The following is a 13,215-nucleotide window of genomic DNA, read 5'->3' as shown; positions in this document are numbered from 1 at the left end:
ACTATCTCCTTCTCAACACCTCCAAAACGGAGTTCCTGCTAATCTCTCCTCCAAATCATATCCCTAAGCTAGACATTTAGCTGAATCACCGCACGGCTTTCAACTGCACCCCTCTCATCATAGACTTGGCCAAATCTCTCGGAATCACCCTGGACAAGCACCTTAATATGACGAATCATATCAGCAATGTATGTAAGGGAGCTAACCAATTGATGAGGACACTCCGAAAGATCAAACCATTCCTTCCACAAACTGATTTCAAACAGGTGGTCCAAGCGCTTGTCTTGCCGAGGTTAGACTACGGCAGCACTACGCTCTGTGGCCTTCCCAAATACACCCTGGCTCCACTAAGGGCATCATTGAACACTGCGGCTAGACTGGTTACAGGTGCCAAACTAAATGAGCACATATCCCCAGTCCTAAAATCACTTAAATGGTTGCCATATGAAGCCTGAATTCATTTAAAGATTGCTGTTCTGACTCACAAAGCCCTTCATTTAAAAACTCCCAGATATCTAGTGCAAAAGCTCGAACTATCCTGTGGCGATAGAGCCTCAAGAAGCGCTAACACTTTCCTCCTGAAAAGACTCTTGCTTAGCGCGTGAACGTGTCACCGAGCCTTCTCTGGCGCTGCCACAAAGATATGGAACTCTCTTCCACCGGAAGTACGTAGAATCTCCTTAATGACTGCTTTCAAACTGGAAACCAAAAGATTTCTAATGAATGAACAAATTCCTTAATTGGGCTAGTTCACCTGCTCGAAGTCTTTGATCCTACAACCATTGTACCTTCATTAGTTACTGCTCTTCCTTACTGCATATTGGTTAACCCTTCATAACCCGATAAATACTTGATTAATATATTAATCTCCCTAATGCAATTATCCTGTAATCATGTGTTCAGCTTGTTGCCTATCCTTAGTCTATCTAGCATTTATGTCCTTCCTTCCATACTATTGTAAAGCGCTCTGATATCCTCCGGGATCACTGTTCGCGCTATATAAAACTTTAAAAATAAATAAATACTTGTTATCAGTTCTGGATCTCAAATTAGCCACCATTCTTCATTATTAGTGAACTATTGGAAAGGATCTTAACCCCTTCAGCGCTCATGACGGAACCACTCCATCATGAGCCACGGGTGTCGTGTGCTCATGACGGACTGGTTCCGTCATGCTGTGGCCGTTGGCCGCCGCTCCTCCCACGCTGCGCTGATTCCCCGCCTGTGCGGGCGATTAGCGCAGTGGGCGGAGTCATGACGGAACCACTCCATCATGAGCACAGCTCAACCGTGGCTCATGACGGAGTGGCTCCGTCATGAGCACAGCGCCACCGCGCTACCCCCAAACCCCCCCCAGCGCTGCGGCGGAATTCCCGCTGCAGCCAAGGGGTTAAAAAGATGGCTGCACTTTCTCATGGTGATTCACTCATGTTGCCTGTACTCCTTTTGGGCTCAACAGCTCCATCTCCCAGTGCGTGTCATAGTGTGGGCCAAAGTGTGCAGGGGCCTGGCACAAAGATTCCACTTGAAGGAGCAACGGAGGGTACATGTTGATAAGTGCCTACCGCACACTCATCTATATTGGTCACAACTTTGAACAAGCATTTGTTACTAATCTCAACCATTACGGCTTAAGCAGAACACAAACCCAGGAACTGTTGCAAGCAGGTCTGGTGGAGGGTCAGGAGGCACCCGCCCAGGGGACTCAAGTGACCTTGCCCCAAGTTCTTGCACCTTACACCTGCCACCAAAGTCAACTCCTCTAGTAGTGGTTTTAGCAAATGTACCCCGGGCAGCAAGGAAGACTTTGAACAGCTTAAGAATAAATTTGTGCATTGGCTAAATTCTAACATTGCGACTGGGTTGAGGGTATATAGTCACATCATCATGTTGCGTAGAGCATCATGGGTGGGCAGAGTAAAGAAAAATTGGGATAGGGATTGTTTTACCATTAATTGTAGTAGCCCCTTTGTGGTGAATAGCATCCTTAGTTTGATATCCCAACTTGAATCTAGGGGTTCTGATTCGGCCATTGTGGCTCTTCCTCCGAGTTACTTTAACAGGCCCTCAATCCATCCACCTGTCCAATACGGCAGGTTTCAGGGGTGCCATCGGACTTGGGTCAGGGAAGTCAGCAGGAGGGAACTTTAGGTATAGCCAAATCCAATAGGTTTGGGACTCTTAGCTCATTAGATTGCTGTCATTGACTGAGCCCAGGTCCCCATGAACTAATTGAACCTCCCCTACAGTGTCCCGGGGAACTTCGGGGTTAATCAGAAGTCAAGGGGTGTAACTTTATTTCCTGGAACGCTGCAGGGCTGGCAAGTACGTTTGGCAATCCATATTGGGTGCATTTTTAGGTCTCGCCTGAGCCAGCGCATGCACTGCTCTGGCGAGACATTTAGTAAGCGACTTCCCGAAGTGCTACCAAAGCGGCCACCAGCTTGCGGTCAAGCGCGCCCCATGCTCCGCCTCTCCAATAACTACTGCGCGCGCATCCCTCGCGTGCTTTGCACAGAGTGCGTCATCGCGATCGTGATCACTTTCGCTTTACCACCGATCGCACACGTCACCCCACGCTCTTTGTTGCTGTCTCTGTGTTATAAAATCTCTTCCGTGCTTATCTCCCCCAACGCCTCCCCCCACCCACCCCACACATGCACACACATTCCCTCCCTGGCCCATGTTGCTTTATCCTTCATGTGGTTCACCCCAACCCCATGTGCTTTCCCCTTATCTGATGCTTTTAGTCTCCCACGCCCACGCCCTGTTGCTTCTCCCACTCGCTCCTTCGTTGCTCCATCCCCACCCTCTTTTTAAAAAAAATAATTGCTGCAGACACTTCTGGCTTTTGTGGCATTTCTTTTTCATGGTTTTTAATTTACCAATCCATTTCGGATCGATAAATACAACAAAAATGGTGACTGTGTCATTTTGTAGGTGTACATGTCATGAAACAAATACCGAAAGGCGCTTCTGCATCATTGCGCATTTTTCCCCCATTTGGCACGTTGTACAGCATCCTCAAAATACACTGTTTTATTGGCAAAGCCAATAGGTCCTAAAGGGAGAGCTTGAATTACATGATGCTGGGGAAAATAAAGTATTTCACAAGCCCAGACCAAAAAAAGGAGCGGAGATTGGCTTCTGTAGACTGAGGTACTAGCAAACCCTTGTGACTTCATAGACAGAGAAACCTGGCAGCTATTATCTCATGGCCACTTAAAACAAGCATTGGCATAGCCAATAGGTCTCGCCTTTGGGACCTTATAAGTGTTTGGCCATGCAATAGTTAATGCTGTTGCACCAATGATATTGTGCTGCATAACTAAATACTTATACAGTCCCAAAAGCGAGACCTATTGGCTATGCCAATGCTTGTTTAAGAAGGTTTGACGTGATCTGCCTCCAGGAGACACGGGCTGACCGTAAACAGTTATTATCTAGAAGGCTACAAAACCTTCTTTGTGCCAGCCACACCCTCTATAGCAGGAAGAGCGAAGGGGGGGTTTGGTCAGTTTTGATTCTTTAGCAGGCCAAGTCAGTTCTGTCATGTTCTCCAGAAGTATAAATATTAAATGGCTGTGTTTTTGTCTGATAAACATGACCCTGAGTAAGCAGTTTTGCTCGAATGTTCTCATTGCAGGGGACTTTAATGTCCACTCATGTGGGCACCCTAGGTCTGCAGGGGTTGAGGATATGGGGTGTGCATGCCATGCCGGTCTGCATATGGAACACACCCATCAGAGCTCTATACTTAACGACACCCTAAATGAGTTTGATTTATTGTCTGCTATGAACAAGTTGCCCTCGGACAAAAAGGATGTGTCACCATTTTCATTGGGAGAGGATGCAAGTCTTTTTTTGATTTCATTTTTGTTTCTACACCGTGAATTTTTTATATTTTGGATTTTATTAGAAAAGAGAGCATGTACAGTGCCCAGTGTGGCTCTACTAGATAGCCCCCGGTAGAAAAATTAGCCAATAATGGAGCAAGGGTGGTACTGACAGCCATGGACGGTGGGAGGGGATTGAAGTGGGTACAGATTATACCGGATACGTTTTATGAGTCCCTGCTCACCCAGTGTTCCAAGGAGTTCACCATTTGCTCAGAGAGGGTGGCAAAACCTTCAGACATCCTGAAGGCTTTTGGAAGTATGTCAGGAGCCATAGCCGACCCATTGCGGGCCTCAGGCAGGTGCCTCTCTTATACAGGTCCGAGATGGTTTGACTCGGAGTGCCTCCAGAAGATTGAAGGAAGCTTTGAACGCCACACCAAGAGATTCCCTGGCTGTCAAGAGGTACCACAGACTATATAAGGCTGCCTTGGCAAAGCGTAAATCAGCCCTGAAAGAGGAGACCTGGTCAGACCTGGTAGAGGCAAGCACTGTGTGCAATACCTATTAAGCACTGGAGCATCATCAATAGCCTGTTTTTAACTGTAAATGGAGCCAATATACTGGACGCCAATATTTCCGAGGATGATTGGATAAGTCACTTTGAGGGCATGTTCCAGCCTGAACTCTCTTCGAGGGTTGTCATGGATATCTGTCAGGGTGAATCTGGGATCCTTTTTAGCGCACAGGTGGTTAGAGCCGGTATAATAGGTCTAACTAAAAATAAGGCCCTGTTGAGTTTCCACGAGACCTCTATATTCCTAACCTGGACATCTGGGTACCCGTACTAACTGCAACTATTAATTCTGCGGTCACAATTGGCAACCCAGACACGTGGGCATTATCTACCATTGTCCCGGTTTTTATAAAGGGAGATCAGGACAGCACTCATTGTTATAGGCCCATCTGCCTTTTGGACTCTGTTGTAAAGGTGGTGGGCTGCACGGTCCTTGATCGGATCGCTAGCTGGGCAGATGACAATAATATCCTGACCAAGGTCCAATATGGTTTTCGACCGGGTTGTTCAACGGTAGACCAAAGTTTAAATTTGAACATGCTCTTGAATAAGTACACAGTCGCCCGTACTGGCACCATCTACTTAGCTTTCATGGATCTGTCATCCGCATTTGATCGCGTTAACAGATCTAAGCTCTCGCAGTTAATGCTCTCCATTGGCATCGATAGAGTCAATGTTCTGTTTTTAAGGGATCTCCATAAAGATACCAAAGCTGTAGTACGCTATTTTAAGGATCTCAAAGTATCCCGTGAGTTTTGTATCCAGAGAGGGGTCCATCAAGGGTGTATCCTGGCCCCTTTTCTTTTCAATTTGTATATTAATAACTTGGAGCAGACCCTTTTGAAATTAATTACTGACCTCCCTCAGGTGGGCAAGCGAATTTTGCCCGTCCTTCTGTGTGCTGATGATGTTGTCCTCATTGCGAGGACAGCAAGGGGTCTACAACGCTTATTGAACTCCTTTGTACACTTCATGGAGGACTTGAACTTGCTGGTCAATAACAGTAAATCATTTATCATGCAGTTAGACCAGTGTCCACCTGAGCCCTGCACTCTTTTGGTGGGGGCTATGCTATTCCGAAGACCGAAATCTTTTCATATTTAGGGGTGGTGTTTGATGCAGCCTTGAATTGGCGCCCCTTGACAAGTCGAAAGAAAGGGGAGTGTGCAAGGGCTACGGGCTGTCCTTAATTTTGCCTCCTGACTAGGAAATAGACTGATCGGGGCACTTTTGCAGACCTACAAAGCTAAATGTATATCGAAGGTCATCTATAGGAGGGAGATTTGGGGTAATATCAAGTACGATGTATTGCAATCTGTTGAAAACACTTTTCTGAGACAGATTCTCTGCTCACCCCAGTGTATTCCATCGTTTATAGACAACAAAAAGAAACTCTGAGGGATTGTCTTTCCCTTGATTATTCTAACTGTATTTGCTGGTTAAGGTATATCAGAGAAAGTCTTTTCAGTATGGGAAGGGCTGACCTATTTGAGAATCCTGAGGGAATATGTAGAAAGGATGTGTATTGGGTAAAGGAGAATTTCTTCAAAATGCGTACATGGGCCAGGGAAGAAGAGGAGTTGAGGAAGCCCAGTGTTCGTAGGTATTCCCTGTTGAAGATGGTGCTATTCACTGAGGCCTCTCTCTTATGGTTCAAAAGTGCCCACAACTGCTTTTTACTGACTGAGCCCATCCCTGTCGTGCATTTAGAGCATGAGTACTCACAAACTTTCTCTCGGGGGCCAAATTTACAGTGTGGTTTGTGGCCGAGGTACGCACCAGTGGGGGCGGGGTCAGACGGGGAGGGGCGGGGCTAAAGAAGAAAAAAATTGTGACCATGAGGTTGAACACAGGTCCCTGCAGCAGACGCCTTCATCCACTGAGTCACCAGACCCGGCATACACATTAACCCTGGGCGTAGTTCGCGAAGTAGCACTACGCGAAGCTACGCAAAGTGCACTTCGCACTACGCGAGCTACGCGTAGCACTTCGCGAACTGCATAGTACCCTGTTCGCACTGTGCAAGATGTCATTTTCAATGATTGCACAGTGCGGACAAGCAACCGGCACTGTGCAATCATTGAAAACGGCATCTTGCACAGTGCAAGCTGTAGTTTTCTGCCGCTCGAGTAGATTTTTACTCGAGCGGCAGCTTTCTCAACTTGATGTTGCTGATCGCGAATGAGGAAAAAGTCTCGCCGGGATGTCATTTTGCTTGCTCGTGGTCGCCAACTTGACGTTGAGGACCGCGAGCAAGCAAAAAATTACCGCTGCACTACGCAACACTACGCTACGCTACGCGCGTTCGCACTGTGCAACATGCAATTCGCATAGTGCGAAGTAGCGCAAACTTCGCAAACTACGCGAGCGTAGCGTAGTGCTTTGCCCAGGCTTAATACACACATCTCTCTCTCTCCCCCCCTCTCTCTCTCTCCCCCCTCTATCCCTCCGTCTGTCTCCCTCCGTCTTCCTCCCTCTCCCTGTCTCCCTTCCTCTCCCTCTGTCTCCCTTCCTCTCCCTCTGTCTCCCTTCCTCTCCCTCTGTCTCCCTTCCTCTCCCTCTGTCTCCCTTCCTCTCCCTCTGTCTCCCTTCCTCTCCCTCTGTCTTCCTCCCTCGCCCTCTGTCTCCCTCCCTCTGTCTCCCTCCCTCTGTCTCCCTCCCTCTCCCTCTGTCTCCCTCCCTCGCCCTCTGTCTCCCTCCCTCTGTCTCCCTCCCTCCGTCTCCCTCCCTCCATCTCCCTCCGTCTCCCTCTCCCTCCCTGCCTCCCTCTCGGTCTCCCTCTCCCTCCCTCCCTCTCTGCCTCCCTCTGTGTCTCTCTGTCTCCCTTCATCTCCCTCCCTCTGCCTTCCTCCCTGTCACCCTCTGCCTCCCACCCTCCCTCTGTCACCCTGTCTCCCTCCTCTCCCTCTGTCTCCCTCTCTCTGTCTCCCTCACTCCGTCTCCCTCCCTCCATCTCCCTCCCTCCCTCTGTCTCCCACCCTCCCTCTGTCTCCCCCAGACTGCCTCCCTCCCTCTCCCTCTGTCTGTCTCCCTCTCTCTGTCTCCCTCCGTCTCCCTCCCTCCATCTCCCTCCCACCGTCTCCCTCCCTCCATCTCCCTCCCTCCCTCCGTCCGTCTCCCTCCCTCCGTCTCCCTTCCTCTGTCTCCCTCTCCCTCAGCCTCCCTCCCTCTCTGTCTCCCTCTCTCTGCCTCCCTCCCTGCCTCCCTCTGTCTGTCTGTCTCCCTTCCTCTCCCTCCCTCTGCCTCCCTCCCTCTGTCACCCTCGGTCTCCCACCCTCCCTCTGTCACCCTCTGTCTCCCTCCCTCTCCCTCGGTCTCCCCCAGACTACCTCTCTCTGTCTCCCTCCCTCTGTCTCCCCCAGACTGCCTCTCTCCCTCTCCCTCCCTCTGTCACCCCACCCCGTGTGTGTGTCAGCCCTCAGCCCGGCTGAGACAGCTTCCCAGCACGCACACACACACACAGCCGCACCCGAGTACTTCACAGGTCTTTAAAAGACCATTTACATGTTAATAAAGCTTTGTTGTATTTCACCTCTTAGCCCCCTGCATCTCCACTTTGACAATCACTGGAATCCCCGGCCCCCACAGAGCAGAGTCTCAGAGGCCGGGCTGCTGCAACCGGCAGTGTTTGCTAACACTATTGAATTTTTTTTTTTTTAAACACAGGTAGGATGTCTGCAAGGTCCGCGGGCTGCCATGGAAGGCTTGCAGGGCCGCTGGCGGCCCGCGGGCCGTACTATGAGTACCCGTGATTTAGAGAGGTAGTGTCTCTTACCCTATGGCTGCGACGGAAAGTCTCCACAGGATATGCTGAACTTTTTAATGTTTTATAGTTTTTATGAGGTCACAAAAAAGTCTTTCATTATTCCTATTCTTAAGAAAGTCAGCTTTAGGCAGGTTAGACCTGCTTTAATCTTTTTACAACTGCTTTCAACCAACTCGGTATTATACACTCTTAGCTTTTTAAGGGCTGCAATTAAGCTGAGGTCCAGCTGCGAATAATTTTTATGGTTGATCTGGGTTACCGTGGTAATATGAAATTGTTTTTATTATGGATCCATCAAAATTGTTTGCTATTTAACTCTGTATTATGTGTTGTGCGTGTTAAATTATTTGATGGAGTCTTTTTTAAAGGTGTTTCACTTTTATGGCTTTCTTGTAAAGACCGGATATAGTTGATGATGAGGATGACTATGTTCTCATAGTAATTTTTACTTGTGAAGTGCAACAAATAACGTAAAGCATCTTGGCGCTGAAATAACTAATAAAATAATAATAAAAGATATGAATATAATCAATAAAATAGATTACTGGTAAGAGACTTCCTAAACATAGAATGTTTCAGCAGGCCAGATGGAGTGCATTCTAAATAGCAACTGAAGAAAAAGAACACCCACCTTAAACTCCCACCCCCATCAAGCATCTCTAAGTTTGGAGACTGATAGCAGAAAGGAAGTGCCAAACTGTTAGGATCACTTAGACTTGGAAGCAAACACATAAGGAATATGGGGCCTGTCTCATAATAGTCTCTGCAGTCAAAGCAAACAGCCTAATTCCCTGTCTGTAGTTTTTTAAATATGGATAATAAAAGAAAAAATATACTTTTTGAATGATTCCTAGCACTGTTCCCCAAGAGTGCAAAGCCAACAGCTGTGAACACTGACAGTTCAGGGCGTTAAAAGAAAAAGTGGCATGTTTTCTAATATAGCCTTATAGCCCGCCGTAGCGGGCTATACCGGCTATTAAAGGCCCGCTGCAGTGTTCGGCGAGGGACTTTAACAAAAGCAGCGGGACTTTAATAGCGGTATAGCCCTGCTACGAAGGGCTATAAGGCTATTAGAACATTCTGCCACTAGAGGGCAGAATGTTCGAACAAATTAAACAAAGGCTTCTCGAAGCTCGAGGGGATTTAAATCCCCTCGAGCTTCGAGAGGCTTTTGTAAAACATTGGAATGTTGCTCTGCGGGCCTTTACCAGCCTGTAGAAGCATGGAGCACTCCATTGTCTACAATGGAGTGCTCCACATTCCAATGTTCTAATTAACATTAAAGAGCTGCAGATATAAATGTGCATGAGCTACAATGTTGTTGTTTTGATTTGAGTCTATTAATTTCATACATGAATACATGTAGCATCAAAACACATTAGGCTTTAAAATATCAGTATACAAGCACTGGTTCAATATATACAGAAATGTATCAGTTTCTTTTCTTCACAAAGCCCAAACCAAATATGGATAAACGCAGATAAAATAAGTAAAAAGATCAAATATGGATAACTACAGGTTGAAATGTCCAAAATATAAATGCTATAAAACCGGGAGCCCTACTTATAATGGATCCTTTTAGAAACCTGCACTTAGTGCGGCTTACAGCGAGCCTCAGAAAACCTATAAAATGTCTTGAAATTCATGGCAAGTCACGCTGCCATATTCTTAGCACTTTGAAGCGTGTAATCGCTGACTCCGGAAGGCCAGGCCAGCGTAGCAAGCAGTGGCATAGTTCAAACTAGAAATGGTGATCACATGAACAACACAAGCTTTCAAGTGGCAACATTGTTTTGTTCAAGATCCTGATTTGGAGAGAACAGGCCAACACAACTGCAACAGCAGGAGGAAGCAGGTGCAAATGCCATCATTCTATAATCTTATCTGACATCATTCAATGCAGCCACAGGAACATTCTCAGTGCCTAAATCAGACCGTAATCTCACCCAGTCCGCATCCAATGAATGGTGATCTTAAAGAGGTTTACATAGTCAGTGAACCAGACTTTATCACCAATTTTAGTGACTGCTGGCAAAAGGATGAGGAATATGTAACTAGCTTCTGCCCGAGCATCCAAGTTGGACCTCTTTGACAGGAGTATGAGTACCCTTTTCTTCCATCCACTAGGGACAGTGCCAGATGAAAACTTGTGTTAAAGGATGAAGGTAAAAGCAGGTGTAACGGGTTTAGAGTCCTGACTGGACATACATCATCTGGGGAGTCCGAGTATAGGGAGGTAAGCAGGGAGGAAACCCCCTCCTTTTCCTTGATCATTGGGAGGGCTGTGTGAGGAGTGACAAAAATCAAAGGCTTGTAATTTTGCTGCATGAGATAGGTTGAAACAGGTACCTGGTCAATGAATGAATGACTCAATTTCTCCTAGAACAAAAGAGGCATAACTCTCACAAACAATTTAGGAGGCAGAGCAGACATTTTATACAGGGCAGATTGGCGAGCTTTTGAGACAGCTTGGAAAAATATCTCATGATGAGTTAAAGGTTTGAGAAATAGATTTTAAAATAACAAAGGGAGTAGAAGCAGTAAGAGACAATATGAAGTGCATGAGTTGTTGACATTTTTGTGGTGGTAAGTTGTATGCAAGTGTGAATGTACATACAAATGTGTGTTTTGCTGAATGCAAAGTTTTATATATATTTTTTTTTTTACATACAAAGGTGGAGGGCAGTCGCGGCTCGCAATACTCGCGGGGGGGGGGGGAGGTCGCATGGGAGTTACCTCAGAGGGGGGACATTAAATAAAATGACAACTAACTTACCTAACCAGGTTCTGCGCCGCCTCTGCTCCTGGGCCGGGTTCTGCGCCGCCTCTGCTGCTTCGACCTGGACAGGAAGGAACAGGAACAGGCATGCTCCCTCCCCTCCTGTCAGCCAATCACAACGCTGCAATGGCAGAGTTGTGATTGGTGCAGAATCACAGGCAGCGCCCAGCCGGGCACCTGTAGGGAGGCCATTTTCTCTATGTAGGCTGCATGCAGCCTACATAGAGAAAATGTAGAGTGCGCATGACTGCTTTGGTCGGCCCCGGGGCCAACCAAGCAGTCAGGGTACTCAGAGTGGTGCAAGCCACTCCTCCCCGACCCGCCCACCCCCAACAGGTATACCCTCTCACCCGCCCCCAACCAGGCAGACATACCCCTGCCTTCTGCTTTCTCGCAGAGCAAAAAGCAGAAAGCAGTGGGGCAGCACTCCGACGCCCTAATGGAGCGGCCGACCCTGGTGGAGGGGTTGCAGTCCCGTTGATCTTCCCCTGGCCTCTGCTGGCTATACCTACTAACCTACCTCCAGCCTATATTACTGTTTAAGAATGACGCTTTGCTGTTTATCAAATCGTTTTTGGCGTTTTCTTTAGCAATATTTACTGCATGCTGGCAGCATCAAAGAGCCAAATTAGAGGACCTCATTTAGAGTACGTCCATGGATAAGAAATATAGAATGGCCCCCCACACATCCATGCACGTTCGACCATGTGTGTTTTGTACTTAGAAAATAAACTCTCGCTTTGAGAATTTATTTTCTCAATTAAAAGAGTTCGTTAATTGGGTGCTTTAAAAATGTTCCCTGCTCAGCAAGCCTGCACTGCACTGAGGGGAGAATTGCCACCTCGACTGCCCTCACAGCACAGAAATCGTGTCCAGACAGGGAGGGATCTCTGATTAGGGTGGACCATATACCAGGATCTAAATGTTCCTCAAAGCATAGTCTACAAAGTTATAGTAGGAAGGGTATTTTACATAATAGACAACTTTGGTGATCTTTGTGTATCATCAATATCTATGCAAAGACAGCTGTTTATTGCAGGTAAATGGACAGAATAAACGGGTCCTGTCACTCCCCCTCTCCCCACAACACACACAACAAATCCCCCCGCACATCAACTTCACTGATTAGAATGCACAATTGTATTATCACTGGGAAGACAGTGGTGAAGATTTATTAGAGACAATGAGGTTACAGCAGGTAGGAAAATGTCAATTTAAGTGGGCTTGGTGGCCCCATGCTGAGACTAATATATTTTAAGCTATGTACTCATAAGGATATCATCTTGAGAAAAGCACAAAGACAGATTTGGAGACTAATGCTATGGTTCCAGTTATGTAGAAGTCGGGTGGTAATTTGTGCAAACAGTAAGTATTGATACCCTGATGTGGGGTATTTAACGGGTGAAGAAGGCAAACACAAGGAGATGATGGACGGAGTGTTGAACATTGCAAGCACTCACCCCCAGTCAACTGATCTGGGTTTATTCCATCATCATTCTTTAGCTCACTCCGCCACCCCAGTGCAGACATGGCCATATGCAAATCAGTCCGACCCTTTGCCTCATGGGAACAGTCCAGCCCGAACTGCCAAGCCATGTCTTCACTGGACCGGAAACAAGCTTCCTGGGACCGGTTTTGGGCTAACAGCCCTCTTCAGCCAGGCTAGCTTGAATCCAGTGGCAAAGTGAGCAAGGGACCCACGTCTGGGCATACCCTGTCAACCTAGGGCAAACAAAGCAAACACAAGGAGATGGGTATTTTGGGTATTTAATGAGTAACATAATTTCTCCTGAATTTCCCACCTCAGAACGAAGCCTAACATGTGGAATCAGTCTGTATCACACTGATTACTGCATGTTTTTCACTTAATCTTAGAATTTTATTTTCTGGTGATCGCGGTCAGTAGAAAATTGTAGAGTACAGTAAACTGTGGAGGGGTAGCACGCAACTCCATGGAGAGCCATAGATGGAATAGTGCATGTTTGTCATGCAGCATATATGGGAAATATTTTGATATCATGAGTCAGGACCAGAATTTTGCTCTTAATATGTTTTGTTGATGTACCTCTGAATGAAATTAAAGAGAAAACGAGTGAGAGATAGGTTGCTTAAGCACTTCATTCTAAATGATGGACGGAAGTGTTTGCGAGCAGTACGACCTATGTATGAAGTGTTTTGGTGTCTGGGTATGGCTGAAACTGTCAAAGTGTGTAGCTGTGCTTACACATGAATGTAGGAAAGAAGTGTGAGGACAGAC

This window comes from Triturus cristatus, chromosome 6 (assembly GCF_964204655.1).
Source record: "Triturus cristatus chromosome 6, aTriCri1.1, whole genome shotgun sequence".
NCBI lineage: Eukaryota > Metazoa > Chordata > Amphibia > Caudata > Salamandridae > Triturus > Triturus cristatus.
Note: the sequence above shows the minus strand (reverse complement) of the source record.